Genomic DNA, 21753 nt, shown 5'->3' with positions numbered 1-21753 from the left:
AAGAATAGTAAAAACCAAAGAAGTACAAATCATCACAGTCATTTTGGTTTACATGAATAGCAGGTATCCTGTAACTCAACTTCTGACTAACTGTGGGTAGCTGCAATTCCTTTAAGACCTATAGTCTATGATATGTTAAATTACAACTATGAGAGTTTAAAATTCCACCAAATCAAGCCATGAGGATTTAAGATGGGATTTAGATAATGAGGAAAAGACAATTAATGAAAATTTTAAAAAATGTTGGTTTAAGTGATTCCAGTATGACCTTGGAATTTTATAGGGAAAGAGAAGTTTGAATTCTTCTGGGCAATATTAAAATTTCTTAATCCAGCAACCCTTCTGCAAATGCCACCTCATTCACTACTTCAAATTCCATTTCTACAGCAAATGAGGGATTAGCTACCTCACATTTAGCGTCTTCTTCAACACAAGCTGTTGACGTATTCTCAGATCTGAGTGAGATAGAGGTCTTCTGAGAAAGAATGCTCTCATTAAATGACCCACTATTTGGAAAGGGACTCACACAGCTGAGCTGAATTAGCATTATAAAAGCAATCTCGGATATGGTATTGCCTATCTTCTGAATATGAGTCACTTGATGTTCTCTTAATGCAGCCTTTCTTTTGCCTGAGTGTTTTAGAATGCTAAATCACAAAGAAGCAAATACAGTATTCAATTTATATAGATTTCTTATTGTTGCTGGATCATTCCACATTTCCTGGCACTAAGCATAAAGGAACAGAATTCAAATTTATAATTCGTATTAGCTACTCTGGCCAAGAGCAATTCCATATTTTAACATTATAGCTTGTTTTCAGTGACACTAGTTGGTCTCAGCTGCTTTCCTACTTGAACATATCTCAGAAGATGCTATATAGAAGTGTGACTGTTTTAGTACTAGACTATATCAGACATTTATTTAACTTCTTAATATATGTTTTTACCTTTGATTTCGTAGTTCTTTTAAGCTCATGCATACTTGCATAATGCAGAAGTTCAGCCTTACAACAAATAAACTTAAAATGTGGATATTTGTTTTTCGATACTGTACTGGCGCAGTTTGGCATGTAACGTCCCTAGCTGTTTTTCTGGGTTTGTAACACAATATTTGTATGTATGTCTGCATTACTTTTTTTTTTTTGCCATTATCTCCATAAAAATACAACATGAAAAAAAATGATAATCAGTCTTATTTTAAAAATTACTTGTAGTTATACATCATGGTAACTCCATGTGTGCTAACTGCTTTACAAAAAAATTTCACTCTGCAAAAGTGAAATTTTCTCACTCGGCAAAACCCAGCAATTGTACAGAAGAAATTAAAAAAATCAGCAATTAATTGATTTACTTCTTTTTTCATACTTATTGTTAACTGTGATTCCAATAAAAAGATAATTGACTAATAATAAACAATTGTACATTTTTGTTTGTGCTTCGATGTGGTGATTTTTGGTTGGAACCTCTGGTTTACACAGGGGAGGATATGTGAGGAGCTGCCTATAGCTGTTAGGCATGGAGGGACTCAGACGTTCTGACTTCTCATCTTAGGTTTGATATGTGCACTGTGGGCATTGCTAAGGTTCCCCACATCTCAGTTTCCACATCTGCTAAAACAGAAACAATTGTGTTTTAACAACTTACGGGTCAAAGAGTATTCACTTGTCACCTTGCTTGTCACCTTCTTTTCTGGATTGCAGTCAGAAATTATTCTTGTCCTTGCTCTCTACGACTTATTCCAAGTGATGAGGAACCCTGAGCATTCCCAGTTCTTACTGGCTTGATTTGGAGCAGGAAGAGCTGTATGTGCTTCAGGAACTTTGAAGCTGTTTCTGTTCTGGTTTGGAACAGGAAATTAAACATTTTTCAATTAGCAGTTTTGGATAAGCTGTATCTGACAGCTTTAAAGGCACCGTTGAGGAGCTTGACTATGAATGTTGATTTTCAATAACTCTTGCAACACAGGGCAAGTTTGGGGAGAGCAAAAGAAAGTTAACATGCCAATATTTAAAGAGAATAAAAGAGGTGACCCAAATAATTGTAGGCTTGTCAGTGTGACATAAATCCTTGGAAAAATAATGGAACAGCTAATACAAAACTGAATTAATAAAGAGTTAAAAGAGAGTAGCATAATTAATTCCAGTTCATTTGTGTTTATGGAAAATAATCCTATCAAACCAGCTTCACATTATATTTTCTGTAATTTTGGTTGATTAAAGGATAACAATGTTGATGCGTAATAATACTCAAAGTTCTTTACGTGAAACGAGATGCGAAAAGTCTTATGAAATATCCCGAAGATGACAAAATCAACATGACACACATGAAATGCTTTAGAAACTGGCAAATGAGATCTCAGCTTAACCTGTGAAAAGAGTCTCCAAAGCAGCCCCACAGAGATCAGACCTTGATTCTACCCTCTTTCATGTGCCTGTCAATGGTCTGTAAAAATGGAGCTATTGCTGAGAAAGTTTATACATGACTAAAATGGAAAATGGCAAAACAAAATTAAGATGACAGAGCACAGAGCCTGAAAATATCACGATTCTGTGATCAGCTGGGCAGAAGCAAACTACATGCTCTGCAAAAGTTATGGTCATATGTGTAATAGCCAAAACCACTGCCCCCTTGCTGGTGGTAGCACACTATTAGATGAATTTTGTTGCCGGTGACTATGAGAAGTGGTCCCCAGTTGTCGTGAAAGGTCGACTGAACTGAGCTTCAGTGAGGTCCTGCTTCTCTGTGGCGCATTGGCAGTGATGCTTAGGCCTCCTCTGAAGACCTGGTTTCAGTTCTCTCTCCACAACGGGAGAACTGGCTGTGATTTCTCCCTGAATCCTTTCTAACAGCAGACAGTTAATGACGCAAAACCAACCATGAATGATAGCTGTAACTTGGATATTTTAGCTTAGCCAAATGGAAATTTTTGACTTGATGCAGAGCAAAATATTACTAATTGTCTTTTTAATTTACCAGATAAAGATACAGCAAGATCCTGGACCTGAATATTGAAGCAATTCAGCCTAAATCTGATAGATTTATATAGATATAAATTATATTGCTAGGCTCAATATGTTCATTCAGAACTTGTTAAAAATAAGAATATATTCAGGAAACATGAGAATAACTTTTAGTTCTCTCATTGTTTCTTAATCCCTTTTTGCAACAAGTAAGTTGCAGCCTTTGACATACTTTCCAGCAGAAAACTCTGTCAAAGCCATTCCTAGGAATGTTTAAAAGTTTCTCTTTTGCAGCACATTTTGACAGCTCTATTTTTTTTTCCAAAATTGTCTAATCATTTCACTTTCTAGTCTTGAGCTCATTCTAAGCCAAAAAGGTTATGGCATCATTTTGAATTTACTTTCAAAAGCTGCTGAGGATAAACACGACATCTGCCAAAATGTGTCAGTTGAGTTTGATCATAATGTATTTCAGTCTTTGTAAAAGATGCCTTTCTGATCTGTAGTTTATCCTCATTGCAGACAGTGGTTGGACTAGCTTGGCAGAACTGCTGCGGCCAGTGCATGTGAAATACTCAAAAAGTAACCCAAACGTGAAAACATGCAGGACACTGGATTGTGGTCTTCAGCTTTGTCTCCAGCATAAGAAGTTTTTAAATTTGCTGTCAGAAATGGCATCTCCTTTCTGTGTTCATTGCCATGCAAGTTTACTGCCTGTTACCTTACACTTGCTGGTTGAGTAAGTTTCTGTTTACACTAATACTCAAGCCTGAGTAATTGTCCTGATGTGTAAAAAATGCATTGCTAAAAGTATTTCCCTTCTGAATTTGTCTCCTTTGACTTTCGGGTTTGGTTTTAACTCTTTCTTTGTTTGTTGTTAGTGAATTTCTGTTCATTGTATAGATTTTGTTAGACTGACCGAGTCATTACAGAACTTCCCCTCTTCACAGTGGGAAATATTCACTAAAATTAGGTGGGGTTTTTTTCAGTTTATTTAATTAGATTGATTAAGTGATTCTTTCTTAATTTGCTCTTAAGTTAGCTCAGTCAGCATCCTCTGAGGACACTAAAACTGGGGTTAGTATCCAAAAAGCAGTCACACAAATGATGTAATGTAGAGTTCTTGTGGGGTGAAACAGAGGAATTTTTACTTGGACTGCATAAATTACATTCCAAGTCTGGCCACAGTGTCACTCTAAGGAGTTCTTAGCTAGTTATTTGCCAAGGCTTCTAAAACCTGCTCCAAAGCAGCGATTCCCAGGAGAGGCTCCCACGTCCTGGAAACGTGACTTGTATTTATTGTGTTGGATGGGTGATACAGAAATTCATATTTCAGAGTCTCTGTCCAATTATTCGGCGTGCCTTGTAGCAGCAGCTTGCCATTTCATTACCTGTGATTTTCCTCAGCTTTGTCAGACCCAAAGTTTGTCAGGGATAGCTTTGGTTTTTTTTCTCCAGGTTAGATAAAATATTTTAAGGAACCTGAGGCCAAAAGGTCATACACGAGGGACTCAACTAGGAATACATCTGTTGGAGGATGCATTCTTGTTCACAATTACATTTTGTGATTTACTGGCTTTTAATCCACTTAGCATATGGTGTGGTAGTTTTGTGTAACTCCCAGTTTTGGAATTTAAATATAAAGTAAGGCTAAGCCAAATACCTTAAAAAATTATAACCTTATTGCATTGTCATTATTATATTTAACTTGGGGGATCCCATACATAGTTCATAATCACTTTCCCATTGCAATAAAAGAGTACATTGCATTTGTGGTAGCTGATCATGCTTGCAATAATTTGACTTGATATATATCAGAGAAAATCTCTGCTGCTTCTTGATTCTCTTAGTGTCATTCAGAAATCTTGATATGGGCTTTTTTTTGGCCTTTTTCCTGTAATCAAGATAATGCCTATGTTTTAGTTGGAAGAAACAATCAATATTCTCTGGAGCTGAAGCCCACTGACACATTCCCTGCTTAGTACTAACTTCATCCTTACTGACTTTAGCCTTACAGCCATTTAAAAATCTGCACAATTGGAAGAATCAATATTTAGGGCATCATCACTATGAGCATAATTAATCTTTGGGATTTTATATATAATCAATGTCAACATTAACCCCTAGAGACAAGGCTTTTCCTTAAGGAATAAAAAAGAACCTAAAGATCAGCTTTTTAATTGATCTTTTAGTCTCAGAAATCCTCATTTCCTAAAATGCTTGGCAATATGTCGTTCTTACTCAACTATTCAAAATCAGACATGTAATTTGAGGTCTAAATTAAGGACTCATTTTGGTTTTGCTCTTTGTTTTCAGAACTTGCATGCATAACAATACTGGCCAGATATTTCACTAAGTTATACAAAATTATTCCTGTGCTCAAGTAAGTGGCAGAGCAACTATAAAGCTGGTATCAGGTTCATAACCTTAACTCGGAACTAACTGAAGTGCATCCGATCCTTGATCATGTCACAATATTTCTTCTGAAAATCTTGATCACGTAATGCGGACTTGGGAGTGGGTTTTCAGAAAGGTATGTTGAGATCTCAGCATCACGTAGAGGTGTCTGAAAAAGTTTCAAATGACCTGCCACCATGATTTCTGCATGGTCAATGGTGCAACTTAGCCACCTTCAACTGAGAGCTGCATAAACGAGCACCTTCAGGTAGGAGGTGTCAGCAGCAACCCTCAGAGACAAGGGTATGTCTCAGATCACAGCTCCTTTTGTGTCTGGTCTAGTGGAAGCATCTCCCTTCACCCACGGTTAATGTAACAGCCTTCAATTAAGTGCTGAAGGTCTTTCATCAGAGAAATCCATGAACAGCAAGGTGAGGGTGGAAAAAAAAGTCACTCTTCCTTTTAAGCAGCACTGCAGACAGAGAAGCCTGTCTCCCTCTCTGATCCCTTTGACTTGACTGGTTGGAAATCTCACTGATTTCTGTGTTAGTCTTGCAGCCTTTAGCTGTGCTTTCCAAGTGCTCTGGATGGTAATCTAGAAAAAAAGAAATCCTTAAAGCCAATGAATTTACTTAATATAGGTGTAAAGGACAAACTTACTACTTCTCCAATGTCCCCATACCTTTACAACCACTTCAGCTGCAGGCCAGGTGGGTATTGGTACTTGCATCTTCCTTGTCTGGGACTTTGTGTGAGGGCCAGGCAGCCTTCATCTGCACTGACATGGCAGTGAGACCCTCCAAGAGGAGGTTTCCTGGCACCAGTGGAGGTGTCAGGAGCCAGCAGCCCTAGGTAAACCACCACAGCCGCAGTGTCTGACCCCATCCTCTGTGCATTTATTATAAGAAGTGTAATTTCCCTGGTCGTGATCTCACACCAGCTGAGGTGGTCAAAAAGGTTGACAAATGAGAGGTTAACTCCCTCAGAGCCAGAAGGCTTTTCTGCTCCAGACCCGAGATGGGGTAAGGCGAATTTAGTGTAAGCTAACACTACAAAACAGAGATCAGTGATCTGGCAGAGGAACAGGCAGAAATAAACCTGCAGGTAAGCGCACTGATGCTGATCAGTGAGCAGCTGTCTCTGAGCTGATCTGAAGCACGTAAAAAGCAAGAAACTGGGAGATGGGCAGGAAAGCAGCATTTCTCTTTGTCTGCTTGGTTTCAATACAGCTTAAGAAATCTTCCTCAGATAAAAAGTACTGATTTGAGTTTGCAAATCCAACTTTAAAGTAGCACTATATCTGAGGCTTGCTGGAGTGAAATCCCAGTGAAACCAATGGATAAGCTCCCATTAACACAGCAGGGTTTTATTTCTTTATTGGCTTGAATCATGTATAGGATTGGAAGGGTCTTGTTTGAGCTTTCATTCCACATAAATGTTAATGCATTTAAGAACACCCTGCCTACATTTTAACTCCTTGAAGATCCTTTGAGGGTGTTTTTCTTAAGTTTCTAAAACATTCTCGTTAATTTTATTAAAATGCATCTCTTGGAACATTTTCACCTATTTAGAGGGACCATTTGTCCCTTCGTACTATAGTAATCCAAATGACATTGTTTAAAATTAATCTACTGCAGTAGTTTCTTTTGACACCAGAATTTGTCTTTTGAAAATTTTCCATATTTTTCTGAGACTTTTCAACTTTTTCCTCTTAATGTACTTGCATGTAACACCTCTTCTTTCCTGTCCCTTTGTGCTCTGAAGACCTGCAGTAACTGCTGCAGTATTTAGTACTCCATCACTGTTCTTGCACATCCTCATGCAATCAATAGCTACTGTAATCTGCTCTTCTGGATAAATAATGGGAGTTTTCAAACATTCTGCAAGTGTTCCCAAAACAAGGGAACTGCATGACAGTGTAGGATTCTCAGAAGGACAAACTGAAAGCCTGTGACACGAACACACTGACTGACACAACTAAAAAGTAAGAATGAGCCTTTTTTTCCTAGGGCCTCTCTTACTGTTTCAGTAGCTGGAGTTGGAGTCGGAGCAGCAGCTTTAACTGAGCTTTCCTTTCTCCCAGAATTTAGTGTCCCTTTAGTTCCTTAAGCATCCGTTGCGGGTGCATCGCACCGCTTCATTGCTGGAAGTCTGCTGCTAAGGGGGCAGCCACTTCTACTGACATATGGGGAGCCTCTGGTGAAAAAAACAACTTCACTAGTTTCACATCATCCACTCCCTGTCTCTGTGTACAGGGTATTTTGGAGGAGAGAACAGAGCAGATAGCTTTGGCGTCGCTCTGATACACACTCCTAGGTCGGTCCCAAGGCTGCTGCCCTGGGAGTGCCTGACACTGGAGCTCTCCGTTTACGGTCCCTCAGCCTCCAGCCTGCACCTGCTTTTCTGTTCTGCAGTTTCTGTTCCAGAAACACTTGCAACACGTTTGCCAAGGCTTTCCTAGCCTTTGTCCCCATCTCCGTCATCAGTGTCACCCTTGAAGACATGATGCTGTCCTGTAAAAGGGGCCAGGCTTGATTTGTGTCAGTGGTAAGTGATGCCTCCGAAGAGAATGGGTTTTTTTAAGGGATGGCGGAGGTGGAGAAAGGACCCTTCCAAGGACTCTGGGTGAGATGACTGGCCTGTTAAATCTCCACATTTCTGGCTCATTGACTTGACAAGAAGCAAAGCAGGGAGTCACTCTTTTCTCTTTCGATGTGTGTAGAGAGAGAGAGGTGTTTCCCCCTCCTTAATTGAATCTGGCTGCCAAGGTATGCCAGCATGGGCTTCCACACCATCTCACCGCTACGTGAGATAACGCAGTGAGAGTAAAGCTCAAAGTAGTGAAAATTATGTTGAGGGCCATTTCAGCCCCTATTACCTGAGAAATGGTAGAATTTGTCATTTAGATGCATCATTCCTCCATTTTGCAGAAGTATGAAAGCATAACATGTTAGTAAAGCTTTTATTCTTGCCAGTGCCACTTACTACGTGCTTGCTGAAGTACTTGCTTTTATCTGAAAGAAGTCCATGAGTCCAAGGTCGCAACAGAATAGCATCATATGTTTTCATTTTAAAATTATTTTGTCTTCTTCCTATATGCACCTCTTTTGCATTTCCTATGTATATCTGGCAAGTGAACTGTCTGGTAAACAGCTAATTTTAAGCGAACATTGCAGTGTTTAATAAATTCATTTAATAAATGAATTTTGAATTTTCTACTGCTTCTGCTCACACCATGAACCTAATTTTAAAGGTTATCATAATCAAGTCAGGTAATGAAATATACTGTGCTCAATCAAAGCATTAGTATGATAAAATTTTTGCTCTTCCTGAAGAGCAAGTTAAAGAGCAATATTTGTAAAAACTTTGGAAATCAGTGTGGAAAAAGAAACCAAGAAAGGAGCAGAAAAAATTCAGACAGTGGGAAAGCAAAACTTATTTACTGCATTACTGACAAGGAATTATGTTCCTAGGAGTGAAGTACTATTTAGTGCAAACAGGCACATGGCCTATATTGTGGTTGTTTTTCTTGAAAAATATTTACCTGTCCCGGTCAGTTCAATAATCTTTATTTTTTTCCTTAAGATAATATAAACAGTTTTATACTTATAAAACATTTTTGGTTGCATATTTGTAAAGCTGGACACATTAAATGGGTCTTACAAACTTAAATGTAGTTACCTTCAAGGATACACTTTGCAGTATTTTCTGTAAAATTTCTGTTCTTCATACCAACGTTTAGAGAAGTTGTTTTTCACTAATATAAACCAGAACAATTTTTTGATTTTTTGCATTCACACTTGAATTTATGCTAGAAATGTTTTTCCAGCCACTTCTTCACTGCAATGAGAATTAGAATAAAAGCAGCAAGGAGAAGACAGAAAAGTAAATTTTATATTATGAATAAGACAAAATAAAACTGATTGTGAAGTCTGATTACTGGAAATAAACCTGATATATTACTGTCTCTTTTCTTTAGTACTGAGAGAAAACAGCTATTTTTAAATCATGAGTCCATGAACTTTATTAAATGCAATATAAACTCTTGGGAAAGAGCTGATGGAAAAATATTTTAATATTTAAAAAATTTGAGACCTGCTTGCTCCTGTTTCATCTCTCTCTGAAGGTTTCAAAGTCTTCAGTGTCTCCCATGCTTGTAATGCACTGAATCAGCCAACAAAAGGGATTGGGATCCCTTGATCTGCCTGGCTGGCTGCCTAAATCACATTGTATGAGTTATGCTGATCAATCCCAGTGGTTAAGTGCTAAAGACACACTTTCTTTTAAGAGCTCTCTCTTCTTTTTGAAGATGCAAAGACATAAATGCTCTTACATGAATGTTTTTAAAAGATGTAAAATCTTAGGGATGAATCACTGTCAATTCAAACAAATTTTTACTGCAAGTGTGTGAGCTCTATGAAATAATATGTTATTTCACTGGGATTTTTCACTGCTGCTTCTACCATCCTCTAAAGCTCAGGGATTTGTCTTTTTAAAGCCAGGATGCACAACTACAGACATTTAATTAACCTGAATACTTATCAAGATATTCAGATAGCTTTGCTACACCATTAACTCACAAAGCAGATCAGCAAATATCATACTCAGTGTAAAAACTGTAAAGTCATTCAATGACAGACTCACAGCAATGTTGGTTGGGGAAACCTCTGACAGTCACCAAGTCCAATCTGCTGCTCAAAGCGGGACCATCACCTACACTAGACCAAGTAAGCTGTGCTGATGTCTAGGCACAAATCTTGAAAGCTTCCAAGGATGGAGATTTCACAGCCTTTCTGGGAAACCTGCGCTACATTCCCAGTGAAAAAGTTTTTCCTAATGTCCAACATCAGTCTCCCTCGCTGCACTGTGAGGCTCCTTGTTCTATCATGTGCCACTACTGAGGAGCTGTTGGCTTTGTCACCTTTGCAACTATCCTTTAAGTAACTGCTGGTTGCTCTTGCAGTGTCTCCTCTTCGCCCAGCTCTGGCAATCCCTTCTCATGGTGCTCTCGGCCCCTTGGCAGCCCTCCCCCTTTCTCAGCACTCTTAAACTGGGGAACCCCCAAACTAGATCCTGGTGCTGAGGAGGACATCAACTTTCCTTGATCTTCTGGCCACGGTCTTCATAAAGGGGTCCAGTATACAGTTTGCCTTACATAGACGAGAATAATAAAATGGTGTGCACTGGAAAAAAATGATCCTTATTTTAAAATGTTAGGAAATGAAGGAATATGAGCAGGCTTCAGGAGGTCACCTTGGGGTTAAAGCAGGTTCTTTTGAGGAAAATATCAGCTCTGAGCCCAGCAGCATTAACAAAATGAAGCAAATACCATGCCAGAAGAATGATCAGAAAAGGAACAGAAAACAAAACAGTGAGCAGCACTATGCCCTTCTTTAAGTTAAAACCAGTATGCACAGTTTCAGTCCTATTTCAGAAGGACATACTAAAACCAGAAAAGATATGAAGGTTGCAAGGGTAGACACAGACTGACTCCTTACCAGTCATAGATACTAAGTAGTTTAGAATTCATCAGCCTGGAAGAGAGACAACTGAGTGAAAATGCAGAAAGAGGCTTGTAAAATTGTGAATACCATAGACAAAGTAGACAGGGAAAATTTTTTTTCTTTGTATTTTTCAAGACAATAACTAGTAGATATCAAGTTATATAATTGGAAGCAAAAGCAAAAATGAAGGTGTTTTTCACACAATGAATAGTTAATCTGTGGAATTTCTTACTGCTGGATGTTGTGAATGCTGGATTACCACAATTCAAAAAAACCCTGGACAAATCAACAAAGTAAAATCCATTGTGGTTTATTAGAAGTCATATCTCTAGTAAGTGCTAGAGGCTGAGAAAGTACCATGGTAAAATATTCACAACATGCTTTCTCTCCTTTCTATGTTTTTATTAAGCATTTGCCACTGGCCAGTGTTGGAGGCAGGACCGTAGGAGCTAGAATGTCCTTTGGTCATCCAGTACAGCTATTTGATACGTATGTTTTGAGTTCTTATGAAAATCATATTTACAATGTTCATATTTATTTTCTCCTGAATTTAAATTAAGTTGAAAAGACCATGATACATAGATTTCTAAATCCTCCACAGAAAGAGCACTTCTGTCCTGTTAACACCAGTCCACCTCATGAGTCCAGTGGTGAGAAAGGAAAGACAGGAGCTGACTTTATTATAAAGTCCAGTGGAGATATGCTAAGTGAGAAACAGACAATTTGGAAAAGGAATTCACTACACTGTCAAATATTTGTCATATCTTAATCCCCCTGCAACCTCTCATGTAGGGAAGTAAAATAAAAAAAAAGCTTTCTAGCTTTTTTGCTACATTATGAGTATTATTGTTCCCAAGTAGCAAAAGTTTCACCTTCCATGTACAAACTTTTAGCTTATGAGCTCTATTAACTTAGAGGCAAAGCTTCAAAATAGCTGGTGACAGCTTTTATTGGGCTGGAAAAGATTTTCTGGGGACACTGGGCTTCTGATACTGAAAATGACAGTGTACTTCCTAAGGTCAGTACATGCTTCAATTTTTACATCAGCTGTAGTCCCCTTCAGTGCTATGAAAGTGATTTCTTTTGTGCTATCAATACAATGGCGAGACAATTTTTCCCTTGCTTTTCAGTGAAAACTACTAAATAAAAGTAGCAGAGCCAATTTCAAAAGGCAACTTGAAGACATTGTGCAAACACTATGCTTTCAATTAACTTAAGCATATGAAGCCATACTCTTAGAGCATACTAAACAAAAGCTGAATCAGGATTTACAGGGTCCCATACATTTTTCCTCTCCGTGGCCAGGATCAAAAGCCATTGAAGTTCTTGAGGAACTTTCTATTTGACATCATAGAATCATAGAATCGTTTAGGTTGGAAAAGACCTTTAAGATCATCGAGTCCAACTGTCAACCCAAAACCACCATGCCTGCTAAACTATGTCCTGAAGTACCATGTCTAAAGTTTGAACACCTCCAGGGATGGTGACTCCACCACTTCCCTGGGCAGCCTGTTCCAAAGCTTGACAACCCTTTCAATAAAGAAATTTTTTCTAATATCCAATCTAAACCTCTCCTGGCACAACTTGGGGCCATTTCCTCTCGTCCTATCACTAGTTACTTGATAGAAGAGACCAGTACCATCAAAGGGCTTTGTATCCAAACTAATTGTGGGGTGAGAGTAATCCCTGTAGCAACTGTGAAATGCACTTTTAGCTCATTTTGCAGCTTCTGTCATGTGTGGGGGTGTTCATGGCTCTCGCTCTTCCATGGGCATGCTTTTCTTGCAGACGGTTTAACGCTTCTGCTAATGTGAGTATCGTAATTTCATGTGTTTGGCTTCCAAGGCAGGCAGGAACTACCATGAGCTTGTGCCTTCCTGTGCTGGGCAGACCCATCTAAACACAGCAGTTAACGTGCCTGCAACAACCTGTGCTGAGCATCGTGGCTGAGCCTTTCCAGACCTCAGGCTGCTGTCCCGCAGGGCGAAATCCAGCCAGCCGCGGCTCTGGTGCCGGCACTGAACATCGCGTCACGGCTGATGGTGCCACTGTGCAGGAGTGTTGGTCTGGAGAGAGCCAGGCTGGCCCGCTCGTGCTCGTGTCCCTCCCCTGACAGGCTGTAGTTACAGGTCTTCAGGGGTTGTTCGTATGGATGGGTCGGTTATCCTTCTACAGCTTTTGCTCACTCATCAGCAAGCAGCCTGTTTCCAGATCATGCCCTCCCCACTGAATATGCCTGTATGTGTGTTTGCTCAATGCTGTTACTGTGCAACACAGACTTTGGAACAGTGCTAGAATTATTTAAAGAAATAAATAGATAGCAACCTATCCGTAGCTACTTCAAGAACAGATGTTTTGTTTTAAAAATGCAATCCTGAGCTCTTATTACTACCATTTAAAGATAAAAAGAAAAAACCTAATAAAGAGAAAAAAAAGACATTATTAAGCTTTGCATTTCAGCTGTGCAAAGCTGAACCTGTCATATAGAAGGTCTGTAGTGTAGTAATATTATTACATTGCTGTTAGTGCTTAAATACCATTCACGTCCACGCATTCAATTTCACTTTTTAAAACTCTCCTCTAATACTTTGGATTGGAAAGAAGAAAGAAAATATATTCCAGCTTTTTACACCTTTCTGGCAAAGGCTATAAATCAGTTTCTCTTTGGGGACAAATATGTAATCTCCTATATAATCTGTGACCTTAATAAGAAGACAGAACAACCAAAAGCAATTTCTCTCGTTATAAAACTGTGAATACATAACCAGTTCTAGAGAACCTGGTGACTCTTGATAGGAGTATCTGAAGAAAGGCAGAATTCTCATAGAGACAATGAATTTCTATTACTAGGCACAAGAGGAAACAGCTTTGAATGTTTTCAGAGATAAATTAGTAGGATGTGGAATTAGTATATTTGGGGTCCTGTGCATTTCCTACCAATTACTGACTTCCTAAGAAGAAAACATATTTCTGTACTATACAGATGGCAAAGTTGTGGTCAGGTTTTGCGGTGCAAATCCATACCTTGCTTCTGTCTAGGATGCCTCCTTCAGAGAAGAAGTGGAAGAGGAGAAAGTTTCCAAACCTGAACATACGTTAAAGGGGCTGAGAAACGGTAGGTTCATACTCAGTGCAGAGCCCTGAGTTCAAAGTAAGCACAGACTCTCAGTATGCCATACCCACCGTGCCCCTCTGAAAGGTGCATTAGTAAACTATGTTGCACAGTGCCAGCAATGACAAAGGAGGAAATAATAACTGTATTCTTGGTAACACCCTATTTTGCATGCAAATGAAAACTTTTGAGCCTTGGTTTATTTTCTAGTCTAATTCCGTATTACTGTGGTCCATGTTCAAAATGCAGAGCTGTGGTAATTCAAGCTAGATAATGTATACATGCCTGGATTTTTTTATCATTTTAGGCTCAAAATTCCTGTTCCTCATTTGCTTTCTCTATTGGTAGTAAACTCCCAAGGTCTGAGGCTTGCATAGGATACCATTTGGAATTCTTTACTTAATGCAAAAACTCCATGAATAAAAAAGATTTGCCACTCGATGATGCACTGTGAAACATCTTCAGAAACAACTTCAAACAGGGATTCATTAAGTTTGATTAATCATTCACTTGTGTCACTGCAATTTAAGCAAGATTCATTTAAATTTACAGTAAGTTTAAGCAAGAGAAAAGCTGGCCAATGTGGGCCATTAAAAACCACGGTGTTCAAAGCGATTTCAACTTCAAAGCAGGCTTTCTCCCCAGAGCCAGCTCACAGTTTTGTAGTGGCGCAGACAAGATAGAAGTTCTGCCCCAAGCTGATGGTGTTGGTGACCTTGTCCTTCACCTCTGCAGCTGGCACCGTTCAGGGTATGGGGGCAGAGAGTGAATCCTGGGAGGGTCTGCGGGAGGGAGGACAGGAGGGCGAGGGGAGATTTCAGGGGCGGTGGGTGACAGCCATAAAGTGGCAGGGCGTGGAGGTGGGCTGGAGTCACAGAGCTCCAGGGGGAAAGGAGGTCTGTGTGTCTCCCCTCACTAGTATGAGTTACCTTCTCCACTGAGCGGGTGTCTCCTCCCAGCCCTGAACAGCATGCAGTTCATTCCTCCTGCTGCAAGGTGAGGGCAGGGCTGGGAGCTGCCCTTCATCCTCTCCCAAACCAGCCCCTACACCCAGGACGGGCAGTAGCAGGGGTTGTGCAGGCAGCAGAGACCCTGCCCTCCTCAGGCTTTTGAAGTTCCTTGGCAGCCACCTACTCCATCTACTTCTGTTTGCAATTATGAAGAATTTCTGCTCTCAAATTGTCTATTTCATACCTATGTGGTCCTAATCTTTTTTGCAAGAATAACTGTAATTGCAATGCTTTTCTTGGATTCACCTACAGTATCATTATCCAGAGCAAAAGACTGGATTCAGCAAACATAAGTGTTAAAACAGATTGTGGGCTTGAGGTGGAATTCATGTGAAAAAGTGGATATGATAGAAGCAGCAGATTATTTGATTTTCTTTTCATGAGTTTGGCCGGATTCTTATTGCACTTTTGATGATGCTGAGTCCTGGACTTCAGATATTTCTTGTTTGTAAGTCAGGAAAGTTTTTCCCGGTAGAATGACACCTAGGGAAGACAGATAGATTCAGTTTGGTAGAATTATAATAGGAAGAGTAAAAGATTTGGTAAATTCAGCCTCAAAGTCCAGAAATAAATGAAAGGCAATTGTATCAACTGTTTTATATGGCAAGAAATCAAAGCTATTCTATTTATAACATCACATCAGTCATATCCCAAGAATTTTCTTATGTATACATACATATTCTTTAACTGTAAACCTGCTCAAGTAAGGGCTAAATCCCTCCCACATTAAAGTTGAAAGATGATAAAGCTGTGGTCATAATTTAAAAACCCAACACATGTTTACATTTCATTATTCATAACAGCTAAATTTAGTTTTGCATCACATATCTAACTTCCTTTTTCTAGGTAACTCATTCATAATAGCAAATGGTAATATCAGTTTAACTTAAATATTTTAAAGCTGTTAATGTAGTTGTAGATACATCTGAAGAAAAAGTTTACATATTTATTAGACGTATTGCAGACGTATTATTCATACGTATTAGACGTATGAAAATCAGTAAATTGATGAAAGCATAGGACAAGAAGGACAACAATGACAAGGAAAAAAAGTATTTTTTATTCTAATTTTTTTATTCATTCTGGTAGCCTCTCTTTTAACAGGTGTCAGCATGAAATTGATGTGAAACATATAGTATAGGTGAACATCACTCAGATACTCCAGAAGAAGCTCCTGGCTGATATCTTAGACAAACCCTCATCTTTGGTCTTTATTTCAAGTCTTATGCTGCAGTGCAAAAAAATCCCATATGTTTTGTGAAGATACCTGTTGGTGTGTTATAGATGCCAATCTGCCATGCCTAGAAAGCTCTCAGCTTGTTCTTATTTGAGTTGGCTCTCCAAGAGAAACAGTGGTTGTCTCAGAGACAAAAAAATGGTCCTTGGTTTGTGCAATGGTGTAGGTTGCGTTTAGTGTTTAAAGACATTCCTGTAATATTTTCGACTTTTCATGAAGGCTCACATCACCCAGACTGATGCTGAGTTGCACACCACAGCCAGAAATAACTGTAATTAGAAACTTGATTATTAAAAATTGAATGTACTCTTCTCAATATGTCAACTTCTTTGATCAGAGCAATTTTATTTGGGTGGTTGGCAAGACTGACTGTTCTTTCTATTAGTACCCACTTTCTCTATATGTAGCAAATCTACTTAAATCTTTCTGTCATTTGATGTAAATGTGGAATACTTCAGTTCCCATCCTCTACTGCTGTGTTGTTGCTGTGCTCTTAAATTGATGCTATAAGCCATCAAAACAGTAGATGTATTTCACTAGAAAATAATGTGACTAAATGTGAGTAAACATAGAGTTTGTAAAAGCAGTTGGGTATCTTTCATGATGAAAATGCTATGCTGTAAGTAATATATTTGTTAGCCTGTATAAACACTATTTTTTGATTTGACCAGCTCAAAGGTACAGCTAAGTTGACTAGAGCTTATACATAACAGAATACATCTCTGGAGATTACCCAAACTGACATGAGACCAGATACTTTAATTTGAAATTTTTTATCACCTTAAATTAAAAAAAGGGAGGAGGATATTTAATATCCCTATCTGGATACACACATAGAAACTCATACTCATCCTACTATTCAGTTTATTCAATGTTTCCTCTAACTAATGTGGCCTTTTCAGTATTCTTCTGGAAAAAAAAAAAAAAAAGATTGGAAGTTCATATTTTATTGCTTTAGCTTGAATTCCCATGTTTGAAAAGATTGATAACATAAGGCAAACAGCCAGTGCTACATTGCAATATAGAATGGCCTTTTCTTTTGCCAAAATGCTGATTAAATGAGTTCTGACCTATATTGTTTTTTACATCAGTGCCCTTTCACATGCACCAAAAAAATGGAAATAGAGATAATTAACATCAATGAAGTGTGACTTAAATGGGGAACCAGATTTTTATAGGTTCTTAAGTGAAATATTCTTTTCTTCTTAAAATCCCTGTGGCTGCTTCTGTGTGTTGTGCTGCACATCCAAAGGTTCAGGCTAGAGGTTGGATTTAGAGAGATGCTTCTTTCAGAGACAAAGCAGGTGACTGTGCAAATATTTTACTCAGTAGCTCTAGATTTATGTTTAAAAAACAAGTTCTTCAAGTCACTTCCAACCCAAACTATTCTATGATTCTATAATTCCAAGTGGATGAGGTTAACCTTTCTTGCATCATTAGTCTGTAAGTGTACTGACTACAGAAGTGCTCAAATTTAGTCACTATAAGCAATTACTTACAGACCTGGGAGAGGCTGGAGTTTGACCCAAGAACCCAATTTACACATAGTCCTTTTTTATTATATTAAGAAAAAAAATCTGCATCTGAACCCCACAAAATTTGTTTTGGGGCATTACAATTTGAAGATGAATTTTGCAGCATTGGTCCAACATCCAATATTTGTGCTTGGCTTATGAAAGCACCAGCTGTGAACAATCAAATCCAAATAATAAATATCTGGTTTCTCTATTGTGTTGTTGGGGAAGAAGCAGTTTAGTGTAGTTGCTTTTGCAGCTGGCCTTTTGTCAGGGTATTTTAAATGAGGTGGTTGTGGGGAATGAATTAGTTAATGAGTTTACAGAGTTGTTGCAGGAAAAAGATGTCCACTGAAAAGTATATTCCTATAAACCAATATTTGTCAATTTTCAGTCTGTTGGAAAAGGTAGGAAGAAAAATCCTAAAATTAACTGAACTGGGAGACAAATTGATGATTTTGTATATATCAAAGTGACAGAAGAGATTAGGACCATTAGTATCATGACCATTATCACAAATGTGACCATGCTGAAGTTTGCAATTCAACAAAGGATCAACATTTGTAGCTAGATGTGAGTGCATGTCCAACATCTGGAAAAAACCAATCTAATCCAGGGAGAAATCTTTCTTCCTATCCAGTTGAGACGTCGAGTGTAAGCAGTCAACTAAATTTTAATGCAAAAGACGAAGGTACCTCTTTGTATACTGCAAATAGAAAATTAAAATACTGTCAGGAGGTTCTGGGTGAAGTTTATAAAGTTTATGGAGAGGATAGCTGTCTTTTTTTTTTTTTTTTTTTGGTGCCATCAGCAGTCCCTTTCCACTTGAAACAATAGACTGGAAAGTTTTCTTGTATTACATGGAGATCCCACAAACACCTTCAACAAAGCAAAATAACTGAGCTACCAAGGACCAAAGAGAAGTAAGTGTATCAAGGCAGGCACAGTTCAGTGCTAGTGTTCTCTTCTGGTCTTTTTTACTTGGAGAGTTTTTTCCTGGATCTCTGTAGAACATATTTTACAAAAACTAAATACAGATTGTGATGATTTTAGAATTTCTGCTGTCATGATTTGTAAATATTGCTTTTATGTTTATTAATTACAACTGCATGCTGTTTCTCAGTAAGCCTTAAAAAATTATTTCATAACACATAATGTTATCCCAGTTATTGCATATGAAGAAGTTTGTAGAGTGTTTACAGTTTCTTGTAGCTGAAGGAGTGTTTCACTTGAAGCCACCAGTTCCTTACTCTGTATGGTCCTAATTGCTGCCAGGCAATTTTATTGAAGTTGAACAAGATTTAATTATGGTAGATTGTCTGTCTCTATCTGTTGGTCACCCTGCATACCAATCTGCATAGGTATGGTGGTTGTGCACATGTGACAGAAGTGCCTCATACGCATTATGTGGAGTAACGCATTTGCCCTTATAGAAAGACATCTCCTTTCCTCTGGTGCATGGGTTCAAAACCCAGACTGGCCAAAGTGGTTTTAGCTCTGGTCAGCATGCCACCGCAACTCCTACTGCTCTGTACATCATCACTCTCTATTGCTAAAGGTGACTTTTCTGAGGTCTACTCATTTGAACACTACTGCAATATCAAAAACTAAGTCAGTCAAACAATTCTACTCCTTTTGCCCTCTTACAGTTTTGTTTTGTTTAGAGAGGAGCTGATGGTACTACTTCTGCAAATCCGAGGACTTCTAAACAGCCTTCAGGAGGAGATACATATATTCAACAATGAAAGTCCCTTGCTTCTCTTTTCCTGGCCTGTCTGGAAAAAGTCTGAGTTGTGCTGGGTATCTCTGTATATATAAAAATAGTGTGGGAACGTAATCTGGATTCACCTCTCCCAAGGAAAGTAGCCCTCTCTGCTCCACTGATTATTAAAGTGAGCTCTGAGCTCACCAAGCAGGATCTACCTTAAACAGATTTGGGAGAGAGAATCTGGTCTGTATCCAACAACGTTTCACGGTCAAGTTATTAAGAGATGTTGTTTGATCAACATCTGCTACTGCAGATGCTGAAGCTAAAAGCAGAAGGTTCTTACTGTAGCCTATGAGTTTTGTTTGGCTCATCTTTAATCCAACAGCTGAATTTTATCCAGTCCCTATACACTATGTATTGCATAGCTTCATCTTTGAAATCAGTCTTATTATGCAGTAAAGTTTGAAAATCAAGCAACTTCTCTAAACATAGTGACATTATCAGCCAGTAGATATTGCATTAAATGGCCTCTTGACAAATACTAGATATTAGCATGTTTCACAGATTTAGTCACAAAACAGTGAGTCCGAAAAACACAGCTGTGTTCATCTAATCTTAATGGGGAACAGGAATGACAATCTGAACAATTATCTGGAATAATTCATACATAGTATGAATTAATACAAAGTATGAATTATTATTGAAATTAGGGAAATGCTTAGGTTGCTGTTATAAAAAATGCTCCTCAAGAATCAGTGTCTGCCATTGTATTTTCCACTCATGTAGCCAGAAATTCTTTCACGTCTCATTCCAATATAATGACCAAAGGTGGTGACAGAAACAGCTTAGGACAATGAACAAGCCTGTTAGCCACTTTCTGGACTAAATTGAACTACGGAACAGGGCAAAATTAGCAAAGACTGAACAATGAAGCCAGAAGTGAGGCATCCAGCTCAGAGATGGGCAAGGTTTTACAAGGTTGGGGGTTTTTTTGATGATACAAGGCAAAATGAAACACCTAAATTAAACAGGAACTACAGCTAAAGAAGAAAAAACTTATTTTAAAAAAAGACACAGATGGAGCAGCAGAAGTCTGTGGAAAGGGATAAAATCTATATCATAGACAGGAGAAGGAAATTCTTGAAATTATATGAATAAAACTGTAGGTCCAGAAATGTGTTGCTGCACTGAGAGAAGGTGTGCTGGTAGGTGAAGAGATATTTTAGGGTTCTTAAGAGGACACCATTGCATGGATGAAGTAATGTTATATCAGCATCATTAACTTTTTGAGCCAAACTTGAAAGGTCATTAAACTTCTAAGATTAATTATAAAAGATTTATTGTCTATGAAGCAGAAAAACAGTTGAGACAGAACCAGGAATCAAAATACACTCTTACAAGATCCCCTCATTTTCCTAAATCTAGACCAGTATGTTCCCAAACAAATGCAATTTGAGTTAGCTATTTAAGTTAGACAAAGAACTGTGTTCTTATGTTCCATGAAACCCATTCAACTCCCAACTACAGAATTTCTCTCCTTGCTATCCAGTTAAAATACCAATTAAACACTTAACCTTGTTAATCTTTAATCAAGAAAATGAATGCTACTTTTGAACTCTTATTCAAGTCCCATACTGTAGCATAACAACAATAATTCCTCTCATTTATGAGGAGTTTAATGTTGCATCCAGCTGCTCTACTAATGTAACAGCTATGCAGTACTGGCTGGTTATTTGCATTCTTTTTTATGTAATTTATGTGGTAATAGAGATGACCGAAATAGCTTGCTTAAAGTATTCAAATAATTTAATAAATTTTGTAACCTATTTGAGATAAGCAGATACTATTTTCAGTCACTTTTCTTTACTGCAATTTATTTTTCTGTGTGTATGTCAAGCTTCCCTTGCTGACGGATCCTGATAGTATTTTTGTTTGTTTATTAGTTTGTTGGGTTTTTCTTTTTTCATTCTGTGAACAGTGAATGACTCAAATCAGATGAACTACTGCCAAGATTCCCCAAGTCGCATGTACCTAGTATGTGAAACTGTCTCTGGGTGGTATTCATTTCACCTAACTTTTACATGACAAATATAACTGTGCCAGTATGAGATATGTTGGTAAGCCCTTTCTGTAATGGTGGAGAGGGATAAGCACCTCTAGAAAGCAGGGGACTAAGACCTGTGGGATAAATCAAGGTCTTTCTCAGAGATGGACTAGGTATTGAGCTTAGACCACATACCTGCCTTGCAGGTGGCTGTTTATGTTTGACTGTAAGTGTTTGATGTGGTGAAGGAGGCACATGGTGATAACC

Source organism: Haliaeetus albicilla, chromosome 3 (genome assembly GCF_947461875.1).
Source record: "Haliaeetus albicilla chromosome 3, bHalAlb1.1, whole genome shotgun sequence".
Classification (NCBI taxonomy): domain Eukaryota; kingdom Metazoa; phylum Chordata; class Aves; order Accipitriformes; family Accipitridae; genus Haliaeetus; species Haliaeetus albicilla.
The sequence above is the reverse complement of the archived record's forward strand: the minus strand, read 5'-3'. Positions refer to the sequence as shown.